The sequence below is a fragment of the Oncorhynchus tshawytscha genome, linkage group LG19, assembly GCF_018296145.1.
Source record: "Oncorhynchus tshawytscha isolate Ot180627B linkage group LG19, Otsh_v2.0, whole genome shotgun sequence".
Taxonomy (NCBI): domain Eukaryota; kingdom Metazoa; phylum Chordata; class Actinopteri; order Salmoniformes; family Salmonidae; genus Oncorhynchus; species Oncorhynchus tshawytscha.
Genome location: NC_056447.1, coordinates 32914161 through 32931570, shown reverse-complemented (window position 1 = coordinate 32931570; position 17410 = coordinate 32914161). Strand labels below are relative to the sequence as shown.

At 42.3% G+C, this 17410-nt stretch overlaps 1 protein-coding gene and 1 pseudogene across 1 annotated transcript in view; both read left to right on the top strand.

Annotated features, from left to right (window-relative positions):
- Positions 1-17410, top strand: part of LOC112218981 (WW domain-containing oxidoreductase) — a 305762-nt gene that overhangs the window by 217286 nt on the left and 71066 nt on the right. The window lies entirely within an intron of this gene.
- On the top strand, positions 11896-16599 carry LOC121840074 (annotated as a pseudogene).

Below are 17410 nucleotides of genomic sequence, written 5' to 3'. Positions count from 1 at the left end.
GAGAGCTGGTTTCAAGCGCAGGCGCAGCAGGTGTGCATAGAAAAGGACCACTGGAGGAGGCAGGTAGCTTGGTCCAGGGGCAGGCAGGTCATACACAGGGGGGTCCAAAAGGGCAACAGTACCTGGCAGTGAAAAGGCTAGTAACGTAGTCCGGGAGATCAGGCAATAGTTTGATAACAGGAAATCCGATAGGCTAAAGTACAGGCAGGGAGGGAATAGGCAAAAAGACGTTGTTAGTGAGGCAGGCAAATCTATCATACACGGGAGGAGAAAATCACGGGAAAAACAGAGTTACGAAAGACGTGTGTCACAAAACAAACAATACCTCAAAATGATGGGGTGTGAAGAACTGAATGAAATAGTGTGGGGTAATGACATACAGGTGTGTGAACAGGTGATCAGAATTCAGGTGGTTGGGATCTGGAGAGTGAGCTGCATTCAGGGGATCTATGTGTTTGAGAGTGTGAGCTGGAAAGTGAGCTGCGTTCAGGGGGGGGATCTACGTGTTTGAGGGTGTAAGTTGGAAGCAGATGTTACACCATCTGTTAAGTCCTAAGGATCCTCCCTGTGAAAGGGACTTTAATGAAAGCTTCAACATTTCATTTCAGGGAATGGTGTGTGTGCATGTTTTTTGTTTGTTTCCACACACACACACACACACACACGCTTAAACTGATTGTCAGGAGCAGAGATAGCAGAGACACACACACGTACACACACATTTGTGACACACACCAGTTTGTGATTTCACCCCCAGTCCTCATGTACCTGACCCCTCCACCCTTCAAAGGGGAGCATCTTTCTGACTCATGTCCACACAGATTGCTCTGACCCTGGGGAAGCCTGCTCTGAGATATGGCCTGTCACTGTCTGGGTCTGCCTCATTCACCAGACACACAAGACACAATAACTCACACACCCTCCATTTATTGCATTGATCTCTAAGCAGACAGAAGAGTTCAGCACTATTCTCTATTTTTTTCAGGTCCCCAGTTTACAGACACAACAGTGCTTAAATGAGCTCATCATCCTGTTTTCTTAGTTTCTATAAAACATCTGTATATCTGTGGTCCATTAGTTCAAACAGAGGCTCAGCTCTCTACTCAGCTCTCTACTCCATTAGTAAGAGACTGTGTGAGGCTCAGAGGGAAATGCTGCATTGCAGGTTTTCTAGTGAGGACAGGACAGTCCAGACAGGGCCTCGTACAGATGTATATAGAGCCACTGTGAAGCAGGGTAAGTCAGAAAATACATCGGGGTGAAGCTAGATATGTGAAGCTAGAATTGTAAAGCTAGATAACTGTCTAAATCAGGGCAGAACTGCAAACCTTATCAAAGCTCAATCAGTAACAAAATCAGTGCTAAATAAACAATCATGACTAGTTCACACACACACACACACACACACACACACATATATACACACACACACACCTCTTGACCAGCAGGACAGAATTTGGTATGTCATCAAATATGAAGTCCTTTCTGAAATAAACTATTCAGGCCTTGGTGAGCGCACTTTACAGGACTGTTGTTTCTGTATCCCAGTGTGTGTATAAAAAGATCTCAATTATGTTAACATTAAAAAAGACAACTTGGTAAATATCTGGATAAGTATTTCCCTGCACATTGTTATTCATGACCTTGGAGGGTGTTCATATCTCAGTGTATTAGTAGCTATATCTATTATTACTGATTAACAATAAATTAAACATTATGCAGTAGTACTAGGGGATTTCCAATGACACAGCCAAAAACAATGGACATCTCCACTCTTTCAGAGCCATTTGAAACAAATAAACAGTTGAAGAAGTACTCAAAAGTCATACTTGGTAAAGTAGAAAATGGAAAATGACTCAAGGATTAATCTAAGTCGCAGTAAATACTACTTCTGTCCAGACTTCTACCGAAGTGGTTCCTCTCCTTGTACGGGCAGTGTTCGGCGTCAGCACGTCACCGGTCTTCTAGCCATCGTCGATCCATTTTCATGTTCCATTTGTTTTGTCTTGTTTTCACAAACCTGGTGTCACACCCTGGTCTTATTATTCTGTGTTTTCTTTTATTATTTTGGTCAGGCCAGGGTGTGACATGGGTGATTTAATGCTGTCTTGTCTTGTCTAAGGGTTTATTAGATTTATGGGGTTGTGTTTAGTAGTGTTGTCTAGGAAAGTCTGCCTTAGTTTGCCTAGGTGGTTCTCAATCAGAGGCAGGTGTTTATCGTGTTCTCTGAATGGGAACCATATTTAAACAGACATATTCTTTGGGTATTTCGTGGGTGATTGTTCCGTCTCTGTTTTGCACCAGTTAGGACTGTTGTCGGTTTTCACATTACGTTTATTTTTTTTTTGTAAATTGTTCGTATTTTCATCTTTCATTAAAGATGTTTATGAATAACCACGCTAAATTTTAGTCCGCCTCTCTTTCACCGGAAGAAAACCGTAACACCTGGTTTCAATTCCCTAATTACATGCTGTTTCTGTTCCCTCTCTGTTCCCCATGTCCTTGCTGAGGAATTGTTTATTTGTAAGTACTCGTGCTGTGTGTTACTGGTGCGCTACGGGTTTTGTACCCATGCACCCATGTGTTTGTTGTTTGGTATGCCGTTAGTTTTATATATTAAACTGCTCCGGCTATACACCAAGTTTCTGCTCTCCTGCCTTCCCTGCCATCAGCACCCCTTACAATTTCAGTAAAAGTCTAAAAGGATTTGGTACATTCAATACATTTAAGAAACAAAAGTAAATGTACTTGCTAGAATATGCTTAAGTATCAAAAGATGCTGATTAGTCATTTAGCAGCAATTTACAGTAATGAGGTCATTCATTTTCATACTTTATTTCATAGAAGGCTCCTTCATGGGAATAGAACCCGCAACCTTCTCGTTGCAAAAGCGCCATGCTCTACCAACTGAGCTACAGCAAAAGTAAAATACTAAATAATTTCAAATTCCTTAAATTAGGAAAATCAGACGAACTATTTTTGTGTCTTTTGTATTTACGGATAACCAGCGGTGCACTCCAACACTCAGGCATAATTTACAAACGAAACATTTAGTGATTCCGTCAGATCAGAGGCAGTATGGATGACCACAGATGTTCTCTTGATAAGTGTGTAAATTGGACCATTTTCATGTCCTGCTAAGTATTAAAAATGTAACGAGAACTTTTGGATGTGAGGACAATGTAAAGAGTAAAAAGTACATTTTCTTTGGTAATGTAGTAAAATTAAAAGCTGACAAAAAATATAAATAGTAAAAAGTACAGATATTTCAAAATACTACTTAAGTAGTACTTTAAAAAGTACTTTTGCCAAGTGCTTTACACCACTGCAAATATATTTACTTTTAATTAAGAGACAAAAGGGAAATGGTGTAAACTCTATCTCACTCTCTCTTTCATCACTCTTTCCTTTATCATTTCTCTCTCTCTACCTCATCTTTTCTCACACCAAAATGTTTGCTACATCTTTTTCAAATGTTTATTTAGTTGATGGCTGCTGAATTATAGTACAATTCTGGTGTGATGTCTGCCTGAAAGTCCCCTATAGAGTGTAATTAAAACATACAGTATGTATACAGTACTTCACCCATGTTGACTAAACATCAGCTCATGGTTGTATTTCTATACCATTAGCAATAACACTGTGGACTCCATTTTCAGCTGGTATTAAAGTGGCTCTCGTGTCAAACACACACGCTTGGGCAATTTCAAATCAAAATCAAATCAAATTTTATTTGTCACATACACATGGTTAGCAGATGTTAATGCGAAGGTAGCAGAAATGCTTGTGCTTCTAGTTCCGACAGTGCAGTAATAACCAACAAGTAATCTAACTAACAATTCCAAAACTACTGTCTTATACACAGTGTAAGAGGATAAAGAATATGTACATAAGGATATATGAATGAGTGATGGTACAGAACAGCATAGGCAAGATACGTGTGATATCAGTACAGTATATACATGAGATGAGTATGTAAACAAAGTGGCATAGTTAAAGTGGCTAGTGATACATGTATTACATAAGGATGCAGTCGATGATATAGAGTACAGTATATACGTATGCATATGAGATGAATAATGTAGGGTATGTAAACATTATATAGGTAGCATTGTTTAAAGTGGCTAGTGATATATTTACATCATTTCCCATCAATTCCCATTATTAAAGTGGCTGGAGTTGTCAGTCAGTGTCAGTGTCAGTGTGTTGGCAGCAGCCACTCAATGTTAGTGGTGGCTGTTTAACAGTCTGATGGCCTTGAGATAGAAGCTGTTTCAGTCTCTCGGTCCCAGCTTTGATGCATCTGTACTGACTTTCCTTCTGGATGATAGCGGGGGTGAACAGGCAGTGGCTCGGGTGGTTGATGTGCCTTGATGATCTTTATGGCCTTCCTGTAACATCGGGTGGTGTAGGTGTCCTGGAGGGGCAGTAGTTTGCCCCCGGGTAGTCATTGTTGCAGACCTCACTACCCTCTGGAGCCTTACGGTTGTGGGCAGGAGCAGGTTGCAGCGTACCAGGCGGTGACACAGCCCGCCAGGATGCTCTCGATTGTGCATCTCTAGAAGTTTGTGAGTGCTTTTGGTGACAAGCCGAATTTCTTCAGCCTCCTGAGGTTGAAGAGGCGCTGCTGCGCCTTCTTCACGATGCTGTCTGTGTGAGTGGACCAATTCAGTTTGTCTGTGATGTGTACGCCGAGGAACTTAAAACTTGCTACCCTCTCCACTACTGTTCCATCGATGTGGATAGGGGGGTGTTCCCTCTGCTGTTTCCTGAAGTCCACAATCATCTCCTTAGTTTTGTTGACGTTGAGTGTGAGGTTGTTTTCCTGACACCACACTCCGAGGGCCCTCACCTCCTCCCTGTAGGCCGTCTCGTCGTTGTTGGTAATCAAGCCTACCACTGTTGTGTCGTCCGCAAACTTGATGATTGAGTTGGAGGCGTGCGTGGCCACGCAGTCGTGGGTGAACAGGGAGTACAGGAGAGGGCTCAGAACGCACCCTTGTGGGGCCCCAGTGTTGAGGATCAGCGGGGAGGAGATGTTGTTGCCTACCCTCACCACCTGGGGGGCGGCCCGTCAGGAAGTCCAGTACCCAGTTGCATAGGGCGGGGGTCGAGACCCAGGGTCTCGAGCTTGATGACGAGCTTGGAGGGTACTATGGTGTTGAATGCCGAGCTGTAGTCGATGAACAGCATTCTCACATAGGTATTCCTCTTGTCCAGATGGGTTAGGGCAGTGTGCAGTGTGGTTGAGATTGCATCGTCTGTGGACCTATTTGGGCGGTAAGCAAATTGGAGTGGGTCTAGGGTGTCAGGTAGGGTGGAGGTGATATGGTCCTTGACTAGTCTCTCAAAGCACTTCATGATGACGGATGTGAGTGCTACGGGGCGGTAGTCGTTTAGCTCAGTTACCTTAGCTTTCTTGGGAACAGGAACAATGGTGGCCCTCTTGAAGCATGTGGGAACAGCAGACTGGTATAGGGATTGATTGAATATGTCCGTAAACACACCGGCCAGCTGGTCTGCGCATGCTCTGAGGGCGCGGCTGGGGATGCCGTCTGGGCCTGCAGCCTTGCGAAGGTTAACACGTTTAAATGTCTTACTCACCTCGGCTGCAGTGAAGGAGAGACCGCATGTTTTCATTGCAGGCCGTGTCAGTGGCACTGTATTGTCCTCAAAGCGGGCAAAAAAGTTATTTAGTCTGCCTGGGAGCAAGACATCCTGGTCCGTGACTGGGCTGGATTTCTTCCTGTAGTCCGTGATTGACTGTAGACCCTGCCACATGCCTCGTGTCTGAGCCGTTGAATTGAGATTCTACTGTGTCTCTGTACTGACGCTTAGCTTGTTTAATAGCCTTGCGGAGGGCATAGCTGCACTGTTTGTATTCAGTCATGTCACCAGACACCTTGCCCTGATTAAAAGCAGTGGTTCGAGCTTTCAGTTTTACACAAATGCTGCCATCAATCCAAGGTTTCTGGTTAGGGAATGATTTAATCGTTGCTATGGGAACGACATCTTCAACGTTCTAATGAACTCGCACACCGAATCAGCGTATTCGTCAATGTTGTTGTCTGGCCTTAATACGAAACATCTCCCAGTCCCGTGATAGGCTTGTCTTGGGTGTGGAGTCAGCTTGGTCAGACCAGGGTTGAACAGACCTCAGCGTGGGAGCTTCTTGTTTTAGTTTCTGTCTGTAGGCAGGGATCAACAAAATGGAGTCGTGGTCAGCTTTTCCGGAAGGGGGGCGGCATGTAAAACATGTAAAAGCCAGCGCTCTGCTATTTTGTAACCCTGGCGCCAGTAACTTACCTTTCTTATATCAGCTTGCTTATGCTGGGGGGGGGAGGTGGAAATATTGTAGGTGTGTCTTTAAAAATGTGTGCCAAAGTGCCATCTCAGCAGTGCTACTGATGATATTCAATACTAACTGGTCGCTGGTCTTGGCAGTGCACGCAGTTGGTTATGGCATTGATTTTGCTAGAAGAGGCGCACAGTAGCCTAATCAGTAGCCTAATCAGTAGCCTATAACCTTATTCATCAGTAGCCTATAACCTTATTCAAATATAATGAGCAGCAAAACAGTCAGACATTCACGTTTTTCTTTTATATTGACAGTATTTTTCTGATCGCTGTCCTGGTAGCCTCGGCTATTGACCGGTTTGTTTACCTTTCAAATGTCAAGGTCACTAACAGTTTATAGGAAATGGTGATGGTAGGCTAATGTTATTATAGAGTTTAACGCTTGGCATTGTCCACCGTTCATGGCTCGAATATGCAGTACATTTAAGAAAATGTGAATGCAATGTGTGTAGACAAATATTTCCATGTTAAAGTCAATAACAAAAAAACCACATTGGCTACATGTTTGGTTAACTAGGCCTATTAAGGGTTACTGTATACTATTTAATAAACTGTGTTCAATAGATAGTAAACATCCATGCCTCAGGTCAAAGAGCCCTTAGTCCTACATGTACACACACATTGCCTTATGCTCATAGAAACAAGACATTTGATTCATGATAGTGTTTTTGACCCAATCCTTTTTAGAAACATTGCTGTTTAAAAACAGATTCATTGTTTTTCGTTTAATTTGATTAAAAACCAAACTTATTAGAAAGATTCACCATCCATGAGTTTATGTTGAGAACGGACATGGCTCGAATACAACGCAATATCTTCGGCTATTTCTGGAGAAGTTCAAATATGGATGTTAAACGAATTCTCTGATAATTTACACATCAAAGAAAAGTGTTGTTGTACATAGTAAAGAATAGTGTCCGAGCTCAACGAAATCATCTTTCCTGGTTTACCACGGCAAATCTCCTGTGGCAATTTCCCAAATTTTGTATGAATGTAAACTAATGTTGTGTAGCCTACCTGTTATTATATTATTTGTTTCCTATTTATGGTATCAAAAGTCCCTGGTATGGTCATTTCTTATCAAGATCGGGTACAACATCCTAGACTGTCCATATTTGAAATGTGTAACAAAACAAAGTCAATCGTGGGGATTGAGTTACTTGTGTCAAAAGGGTGTGGGCAGGAATCAAACCCAAGCCAACACGGTAGACATATACCGTACCAGTTTGGACACCTACTCGTTGCTTTATTTTTACTATTTTCTACAACTTAGTTTTGATGTCTTCACTATTATTCTATGAAAAAACAAATATGGAATCGTATAACAAAAATATATTTTAGAATTTACGTTCTCCACCCTTTGCCTTGATGACAGCTTTGCACACTCTTGGCATTCTCTCAACCAGCTCCATGAGGAATGCTTTTCCAAAAGTCTTGAAGGAGTTCCACATATGCTGAGAACATGTTGGCTGCTTCCCCTTTACTCTGTGGTCCAACTCATCCCAAACCATCTCAATTGGGTTGAGGTCAGGTGATTGTGGGTGATTGATGCAGGACTCCATCACTCTCCTTGCTCAAATAGCCCTTACACCACCTGGGTATGTGTTTTGGGTCATTTTCCTGTAGAAAAAAGTAAATGATAGTCACACTAAGCGCAAACCAGATGGGTTGGCATATCACTGCGGAATGCTGTTGAAGCCAAGCTGGTTAAGTGTGCCTTGAATTGAAAATAAATCACTGACTATGTCACCAGCAAAGCACCCCCACACCATCACACCTCCTCCACGCTTTACGGTGGGAACCACACTTGCGGAGATCATCCGTTCACCTACTCTCGTCTCACAAAGACACGGCGGTTGGAACCAAAAGTCTCAAATTAGGACTTATCACACCAAAGGACAAATTTCAAACGGTCTAATGTCCATTGCTCGTGTTTTGGCCCAAGCATGTCTCTTCTTCTTATTGGTGTCCTTCAGTAGTGGTTTCTTTGCAGCAATTTGACCATGAAGGCCTGATTCACACAGTCTCCTCTTAACAGTTGATGTTGAGATGTGTCTGTTACTCTCTGAAGGATTTACAGTTGAAGACAGAAGTTTACATACACCTTTAGGCAAATACATTTAAACTCAGTTTTTCACAATTCCTGAGATTTAATCCAAGTAAAGATTCCTGTCTTAGGTCAGTTAGGATCACCATTTCATTTTAAGAATGTGAACTGTCAGAATAATAGTAGAGAGAATGATTTAATTCAGCTTTTTATTTTTTCATCACATTCCCATTGGGTCAGAAGTTTAAATGCACTCAATTAGTATTTGATTGGCATTGCCTTTAACATTTTTAACTTGGGTCAAACAAGTAGAGGTGGGAGAGAGAGTGGAAGATAGGAGGGGGAAGTGTACGGGATGAGGGTTGCACTGTTTTTGTTGTTAAATATGAAAATCTATAATCTATAAAAAGTTTAGGAAAAAATATATATATATAAATAATATGGATGAGCGATGATAAGCGGCATAGGCAAGATGCAATAGATGGTATAAAATACAGTATATACATATGAAATGAGAAATGTAAGATATGTAAGTGGCATTATTGAAAGTGACTACTGATCCATTTATTAAAGTGGCCAATGATTAGAGTCTGTATGTAGGTAGCAGCATCTCTGTGTTATTGATGGCTGTTTAACAGCGCTAGGCGCTTGATGGTTTTGCAACTTCACTTGAAGAAACTTGAAATGTTTTGGATTGACTGACCTTCACGTCCGAAAGTAATGATGGACTGTCGTTTCACTTTGCTCACTTGAGCTGCTTGAGGCTGCTCCAAAACACCACCAGCGGAGGAAAAGTATTCAGAGTGGACTTCAAGTCTGACTCAGGAGGCGTGCACACCATCCACCGCTTCAGAGTTTATTACTTGCTAATATTGAGTAAAAACTGAGTAAAACGCTGCCAAAGTTCTACCAACAGTAAAGAGACAAAGTGGAGTTGCAATTCAACGGCTCAGACACGAGACATATGTGGCTACAGACAATCACGGACCACAAAGAGAAAACAAGCCATATTGCAGACACCGACGTCTTGCATCCGGAAGAGCTAAACACCTTCTTGCCCGCTTTGAGGATAACACAGTGCCACCGACTTGGCCCACTACCGAGGACAGTGGGCTCTGCTTCACCGTGGCCGACGTGAGTAAGACATTTAAGCTAAGCTGCGACCCAGAAAAGGCATCCCTAGCCGTGTCCTCAGAGCATGCACAGATCAGCTGGCTGGAATGTTAACGGACATATTCAATCTCTCCCTATCCTAGTCTGATGTCCCCACTTGCTTCAAGACGTCCACCACTGTTCCTGTACCCAAGAAAGCAAAGGTAACTCAATTAAATTATTATAACCTTTTAGCACTCACTTCTGTCATCATGAAGTGCTTTGAGAGACTAGTTAAGGATTATATCACCTCACACCATAGACCATAGACCCACGTCAAATTGCTACTAGATCCACAGATGATGTCATCACCATCACACTGCACACTACCCTATCCCATCTGGACAAGAGGAATATCTATGTAAGAATGCTGTTCATTGACTATAGCTCTGCCTTCAACACCATAGTACCCTCCGAGCTTATCATTAAGTTCGGGGCCCTGGGTCTGAACCCCGCCCTGTGCAACTAGGTCCTGGACTTCAGGATGGGCCGCCCCTAGGTGGTGAAGGTAGGAAACAACACCTCCACTTCGCTGATCCTCAACACAGGGACCCTACATGGGTGCATGCTCAGCCCCCTCCTGTACTCCCTGTTTATCAATGACTGTGTGGCCACACTCGCCTCCAACTCAATCATCAAGTGTGCAGACGACACAAAAGTAGTAGGCCTGATTATCAACAATGATGAGACAGCCTACATGGAGGAGGTGAGAGCCATGGTGGAGTGGTGCCAGGAAAATAACCTCTACCTCAACGTCAACAAAATAAAGGAGGTGATCGTGGACATCAGGAAACAGCAGAGTGAGCATGCCCCTATCCACATCGATGGAACAGCAGTGGAGAAGGTGGAAATGGTCCACCCACAGACAGTGTGGTGAAGAAGGTGCAACAGTGCCTCCTCAACCTCTGGAGGCTGAATACATTTGTCTTGACCCCTAAAACCCTCAAACTTTTACAGATGCACAATTGAGAACATCCTGTTAGGCTGTATCACCGCATGCTATGGCAAATGCACCGCCCGGGAACCTCAGGGCTCTCCAGAGGGTGGTGTGGTCTTCAATGCATCACTGGGGCAAACAACCTGCCCTCCAGGACACCTACAGCAGCTGATGTCACAGCAAGGCCAAAAAGATAATCAAAGACAACAACCATCCAAGCCAAGGCCTGTTCACCCCTCTATCATACAGAAGGTGTGGTCAGTACAGGTGAATCAAAGCTGGAACCGAGAGACTGAAAAACAGCTTCTATCTCAAGGCCATCCGACTGTTAAACAGCCATCACTAACATTAAGTGGTTGCTGCCAACACACTGACTCAAATCTCTAGCCACTTTAATAATAAAAAATTGGATGTAATAAATATATCACTAGTCACTTTAAACAATGCTACGTTATATAATGTTTACATACCCTACATTACTCATTTCATACGTATATACTGTACTCTATACAATCAAATGCATCATGCCTATGCTGTTCGGCCATCGCTCATCCATACATTATTGTGTACATCTTCTTATTCATGCCTTTGTTGTTGTGAATTTTTTTGATTACTTGTTAGATATTACTGCATGGTCGAAATTGGAAGCACAATCATTTCGCTACACTCGAATTAACATCTGCTAACCATGTGTATGTACAATTTGATTTAATAATCTAATTTGATTTGCTCATATGTATATACTGTATTAAATTGTATTTCAGTCAATGCCACTCCGACATTGATCAATCTAATATTTATATATTTCTTAATGACATTTTTTAAATACTTTTAGATTAGTTTGTAATGTTGTGATCTGTTAGATACTTCTGCACTGTTGGAGCTAGGAACACATGTGTTTCACTACACCCACAATAACATCTGCTAAATATGTATACGTGACCAATAAAATTGGATTGAATTTTCATTTCAGGTCACTGAGCTCTTCAGTAAAGGCCAATCTACTACCAATGTTTGTGTCTGGAGATTTCTCATAATTGTGGTTGAAAATAACAAAAACACTTCTGACTGCACTGAACCTATAGCGCTACCGTAAGCGAAAAGATTTACCATTGCCTTTGGTTTGTTAAAATAGAGCCCTGTATCTTATCTAATCTGGTTATCTCCCTTAAGATTCAGTAAACTAATAGTAATGTTTGGTTTACGCTGCTATCGGTACAGAGGAGTAGAGGCTTGCCTGCACACTGAATAGAGAATGTGCAGTCAGGGAAAAAGAAGCTGATGGTCACCTCCTTAAGTCTGATAAGGGATGTGAACACACACACACTCAAGCGTACCCATATCACACCCGCTTGCATTCATGTGTGCACATATGTGTGTTTGGTACAGTATATAAGATCAGTCCTGACCCAAGCTAAGGTGTATCCACCACTGGTTGTGATTTCAGGAGTGACCATGAAGTGTCTGGTTATTGTGCTGGTATGTGCTGTGCTCGCTGAGGGAATCCACAGGTTAGTACTCACTATTTATTTTCACAATTTCAGTGACATTTTCAGTTGCTCTTTTTCCTAAATTCTAAAACACAAATGTTCTTTTCTCATCTCTCATAGTCAATGATAACTCCTTGTCGCTCTCTCTACCTATTTGCATTTGCAGAGTTCGACTTCATATCTGAGTGTATCTGTGTTCTTGTTACCCTAGGATCCCTCTGGTGAAGCATAAGTCAATCCGTGAGAGAATGATGGAGAAAGGAGAACGCCTGCCCTACCAAGACCCCGCTCTCAAATACTTTCCTAGCGAGTTCGCTGGCTCCGCCACCATGTACATCAACAACTACGCCGACGTACGTACATGCTATAATACACAAGCTTATGGTCTATCTAGAATGTTACTCAATGTCCTGTCTATGTCCACGGTAGTCTATTTTCATATTCCAGAATGAAATTTTATGATGTAGGCTAACGTAGAAAATGTGAATTGTAGGTCTAACTAGATAACAACCACATCAAGATAACGTCTAACTCCATGAAGTAGAGTCTAAACCACGCCAACCACTCTAGATCTGATGTGTTGTTGTATGAATGTATTAGCAGCCCCTCTTTTGTCAACTATACTTTCCCTGTTGTGTTTTCCAGACCACCTACTATGGAGCCATCACCATCGGTACTCCCCCCCAGTCCTTCCAGGTGTTGTTTGACACTGGCTCTGCCAACCTGTGGGTTGACTCTGTACTCTGCAACACTCAGGCCTGCAGTGAGTACAGCTGGATAGCTTCATGACAATATTACAACTATCTACTATGTGTATCAATTAACTACTACTTCCTCAACAGTAAATGTTACTAACTGTACTACTACAACAGTACTTCTACTACTATCAGATATATTTAAGTCCAATATCACTTCTACACACTTCCCAGATAAATACATTGTAGACAGTATATTTCCTCTTTAAGTTGTTTGTGTCCCTTCCTCCTGCAGACAGCCACACAAAGTTCAACCCCCAGCAGTCGTCCACCTACTCAGCTAATGGGCAAACTTTCTACCTGCCCTACGGAGCTGGCAGTCTCAGTGGAGTCTTTGGATACGACACCGTCAACGTGAGTCCCACCATAACAACCTTACAAATACTTAACTACTTCTACCACAGTTATTCTTCACTACATGCAGTAAAAAGCCACAACAGTACCTGTACTTCCATTCTAATAAAACCAAAGTGTTTCCATGATGCTGAGTGTGTGTTGTTTGTCACCTCTTTAGGTCGGTGGTATTGTCATCAACAACCAGGAGATTGGTCTGAGTACTAACGAGCCAGGTCAAAATTTTGTTGTGGCCCAGTTTGATGGTATCCTTGGCCTGTCCTACCCTTCCATCTCAGCCGGACAAGAGACTCCGTCATGGACAACATGATGTCTCAGAACCTTCTGCAGGCTAACATATTTGCATTCTACCTGACCAGGTCAGTACTCCTACCATCACTTATACCACATATCTACCACTACTTACCACACATATACCACTACAGATGTCAGCTCTTAATTGGACTGCTTTCATCACAAGAGGAAAATAATCCTGCAGAAGGAGGATTTGAATATCTGAAGAATGATTTAGAACTGTTCCAGTGGGCAGCTGGAAGCGTGTTTATACACAAAGCAGTACCGTACCTACATTCTAACTTATGTAGGCTACGTGAAGGCTACGGCGTGTCTCGTGTTCATTCTTACGTGGATTAGAATAAACGGCCATATTCTTAGGGGGTAGATGTATTTTCATTAGGGAAAATATGTTGTTTTACATTAACTGTTTTATTATATATATTTTTTTATTTTACCTTTATTTTACTAGGCAAGTCAGTTAAGAACAAATTCTTATTTTCAATGACGGCCTATGTTGAAGGAAAGCAATAGGCAGAATTAATCATTGTTTTCCTCAAATCCTGTGTGATCCAGCGGTTACAGGCACTGACCCCGGCACATATATGTCAGAGTCGGCATTGGATTCAAATTTGACTCATGGATCAATGACTATTTTTGACACATTCATTTTGCGTGGTTACATGATTAAAACAGAAACAACTCAAAGGTTAACAGTTCAGGAATGAATTCAGTTAAGTTTAGGGCTATGGTTTGGGGAAGGCTTAAAACAAAATGAAGCGCCTATGTATCATCAGTATTCAGAATATTCTTAACGCTCGCTAGAGCATTGTGATCTGCCATAAGCAGCTCACTCCGAACCTCATGAGTTTGCATCCAGTGCCGAGTGATCTAGTGACCAGCCTGAGACGACATTAGACCAACAAGTTAATTGCATTTATTTAAATGTGTTCAGGAAGCAAAATGAGTCAACAAAATCGTCTTCGATAGGCTCAAATGTATGAACAACTTGACAGCTTTAATGAAATATTGAAAAGGCACACAGTACAGGCTTCCAATTCACACCAAGGACTAGAACTATAATCACAAATAATACATAGCCGAACTATAAAACACGGACAAGCGTCCACCCTGGAGGAAGGTTTATCGTTCCACAGCAGACCTACATCTGTCAATCAGATGGCCCAAATCAGCTCATCAACTCAGCCAGGGAACAAACAGTAGCTGTTGTCACACTTCATTGCCGTTCCCTAAAACACGATATCAGTGTTACCTTAGTCCTGCTTGCAACCAAAGTGTTTCAAGATATGTTCACCCTCTGGTTGGTATTGTAATCAGAACAAGAGTACTTTTTGAACAGACTACGGGTGATTTATCTATTTGAAAAGCATTCCATACAATAGAAATAAAGTATCCACTGTTGGGAATTGACACGACACTAATGTTGGTGCAGCCCTTACTTAATATTTTGGGGGGATTGAAATATTTTGGTGCCAGAAACGTATGACCTGGGAATGGTAGGGCTATACGTGCTCGCTGAAGGCATGAAGTCCTAATCCACTTCACCCCAATAATGATTTAACTCAATTTTGAACTTAGGACAAACTTGAAACCTCTCAGTAGTCTAGTGGAGACCAATATCGATTCCTGTTAATACGCTATATATCAAACGATAATACTTATGTATATGACTGCATTTCAGATACATGTTTGTACATTTGAATGTTGCAGTAATTTGACCCAGACCTAACGTTTCAGCGGCGAGAGGATTTTGATATTTAAAAAGCAAGCCCTGATAGACTGCCCCAGCATGGACAGAAAGACAACTGCTCTTTTTACAGGGACCCACAAGGCTCATTTGTATTTCCTGATGCAGCAGGAAAATGAACAGTGACAAAAAAAGTGACAAGTTAAGATCCGACATTTGTACCCCTACCACTACTTACCACACATATAATGTACTACTACCAGATTTAATTATAAAAATACACAGATATCACAGAACCTTCTGTAAGCCAATTTGTTCTTTCTAGTTGACCAGGAAATATACTTTAAAAATGTACTTACTTAATTAATTATGTACATAATCAATGTTATATTCATTATTCCTGCTCCAGAAACTATATCACTGATATAAGGCACAAGATTTGAGGAGAAAAGTGTCTTCTGTGAGTGAACCATCTTCTTGCCAACCGCCTATTTGTAAAACTGTTAGATGACTTAAAACTCTTTTTCTGTGTGCAGCGACGGCCAGCAGGGCAGTGAGCTGTCGTTCGGAGGTGGACAGCACCAAGTATCAGGGTCAGATCTACTGGACTCCCGTCACCTCCCAGACATACTGACGAGATCGGCATCAAGGGTCAGGATCAGCACCAACCAAACATACTTAACCATACACTGACATCAGAACCACCAGAGACTGGAAAGCTGGGATGAAAAATGTCTAAGCCCGCTGTCAATGTCTGTCTGTCTAACACTAACTGTACATCTCAGGTTCCAGATCAATGGTCAGGAGACAGGGTGGTGTGGGCAGGGCTGCCAGGCCATGCGTGGATACAGGCACCTCCATGCTGACACCGACACAGATCATGGGAGCAGCTCGTGCAGTCCATTGGAGCAGCAGGACCAGTACGGACAGGTGGCAGGAAGCCATTATAAACCATAACAGACCGAGTACTAACTGACACCATAAAACAGTGTAATCAGAAAGTAGAGGTTGGGGGAAACCAGTGCAGACCAGAGTAAACCAGTACAAGGGATGTTTTGTGTCACTCATGTCTGTGAATTGTTTGTTTATGTGAGTACACAGTGAATATGACAGATCAACAACCTGCTACTCTTCTGCATCAATGAGTCAACTTCCCCCTGCCGCCATCTGCATACATTCAGCAGGTAGTTAGTGTGTCGTGTGTGTTTGTGTGTGTCTGTCCGTGTGTTACCATCCATGACTGATGTTAGGATAATGTTAGGTTAAGCCTTGTGCATGACTAAGCCATGTGTCAGTAGTGCATTTGTGTTTATCTGCCTGTGTGTGTATTGCACTCAACATGCGTGTTCTCCTCCTATCCAGAACAACCAGGTCTGCTCCGTGGGGATCACCCCCACCTGCCGTCCCAGAACGCGGACAGCCCCTGTGGATTTTGGGAGATGTATTCCTCATGCAGTACTACTCCGTCTACGACCGCACAGGCAACCAAGTGGGCTTTGCCACCGCAGCCTAAACCTGACCAACATGACCGCCTCCTGACCCAACACAGACACCACCGTTCTTAGAAGTCTACCACCCCAAACCTCACACAGAATCTATTCCACCTCTGACCATTCTAGAACATCAATCACCAATGGCAACTATTCTGAATCACTCATAACAACCACTCTGGTTATTTTAGAACACATATTACCCATGGCAACCACTCTGCTCATTATAATACACATATTACCCATGGCAACCGCTGTGGGTCAGTTTGGCACCTTGGTCAGCAGTGGTTTAAAGCAACCATCGACATCCATTGGAGTTAAAAAGCTGTGGTCTTTGTTAGATGACATCTGCTAATATATTTCAGTTGAGCTGTAAGGTTGTTTCCTTTCTACTCTGTCATTGCAACGACAACCTCCTAGTTCCCAGACAACATCGGATGTGAACACAGGTTCAGCCATGTTGCTGATTTCATCATGATGCTGAGTGAAAAAGTAAATGACTTACAGAAACACGGTGAAATATGAAAATATGATTTGACACTTAAATGCATATCATCTCAAGACTGGATGTATTTGGTGTTTGTTTAGCTTCCATTTAGACTGAATAAACTATTGAAGTGCACAATAATCGTATTTGTTTTGAATCGCTGTATCTGACACATCAAGCTCCTTGATGCCTGTAAGAATGAAATCACACCTCACATTCACCACTGACTGTTACCAGAAACTGCAACAAAAAAACAACAAGAGCAGCTTTACCCAATTGGAGCCTGTAAATATATCCAACCATCTACACATCATACATGTAGAAATAACTATGTATCACAGAGTCAAATATGCCATCTGT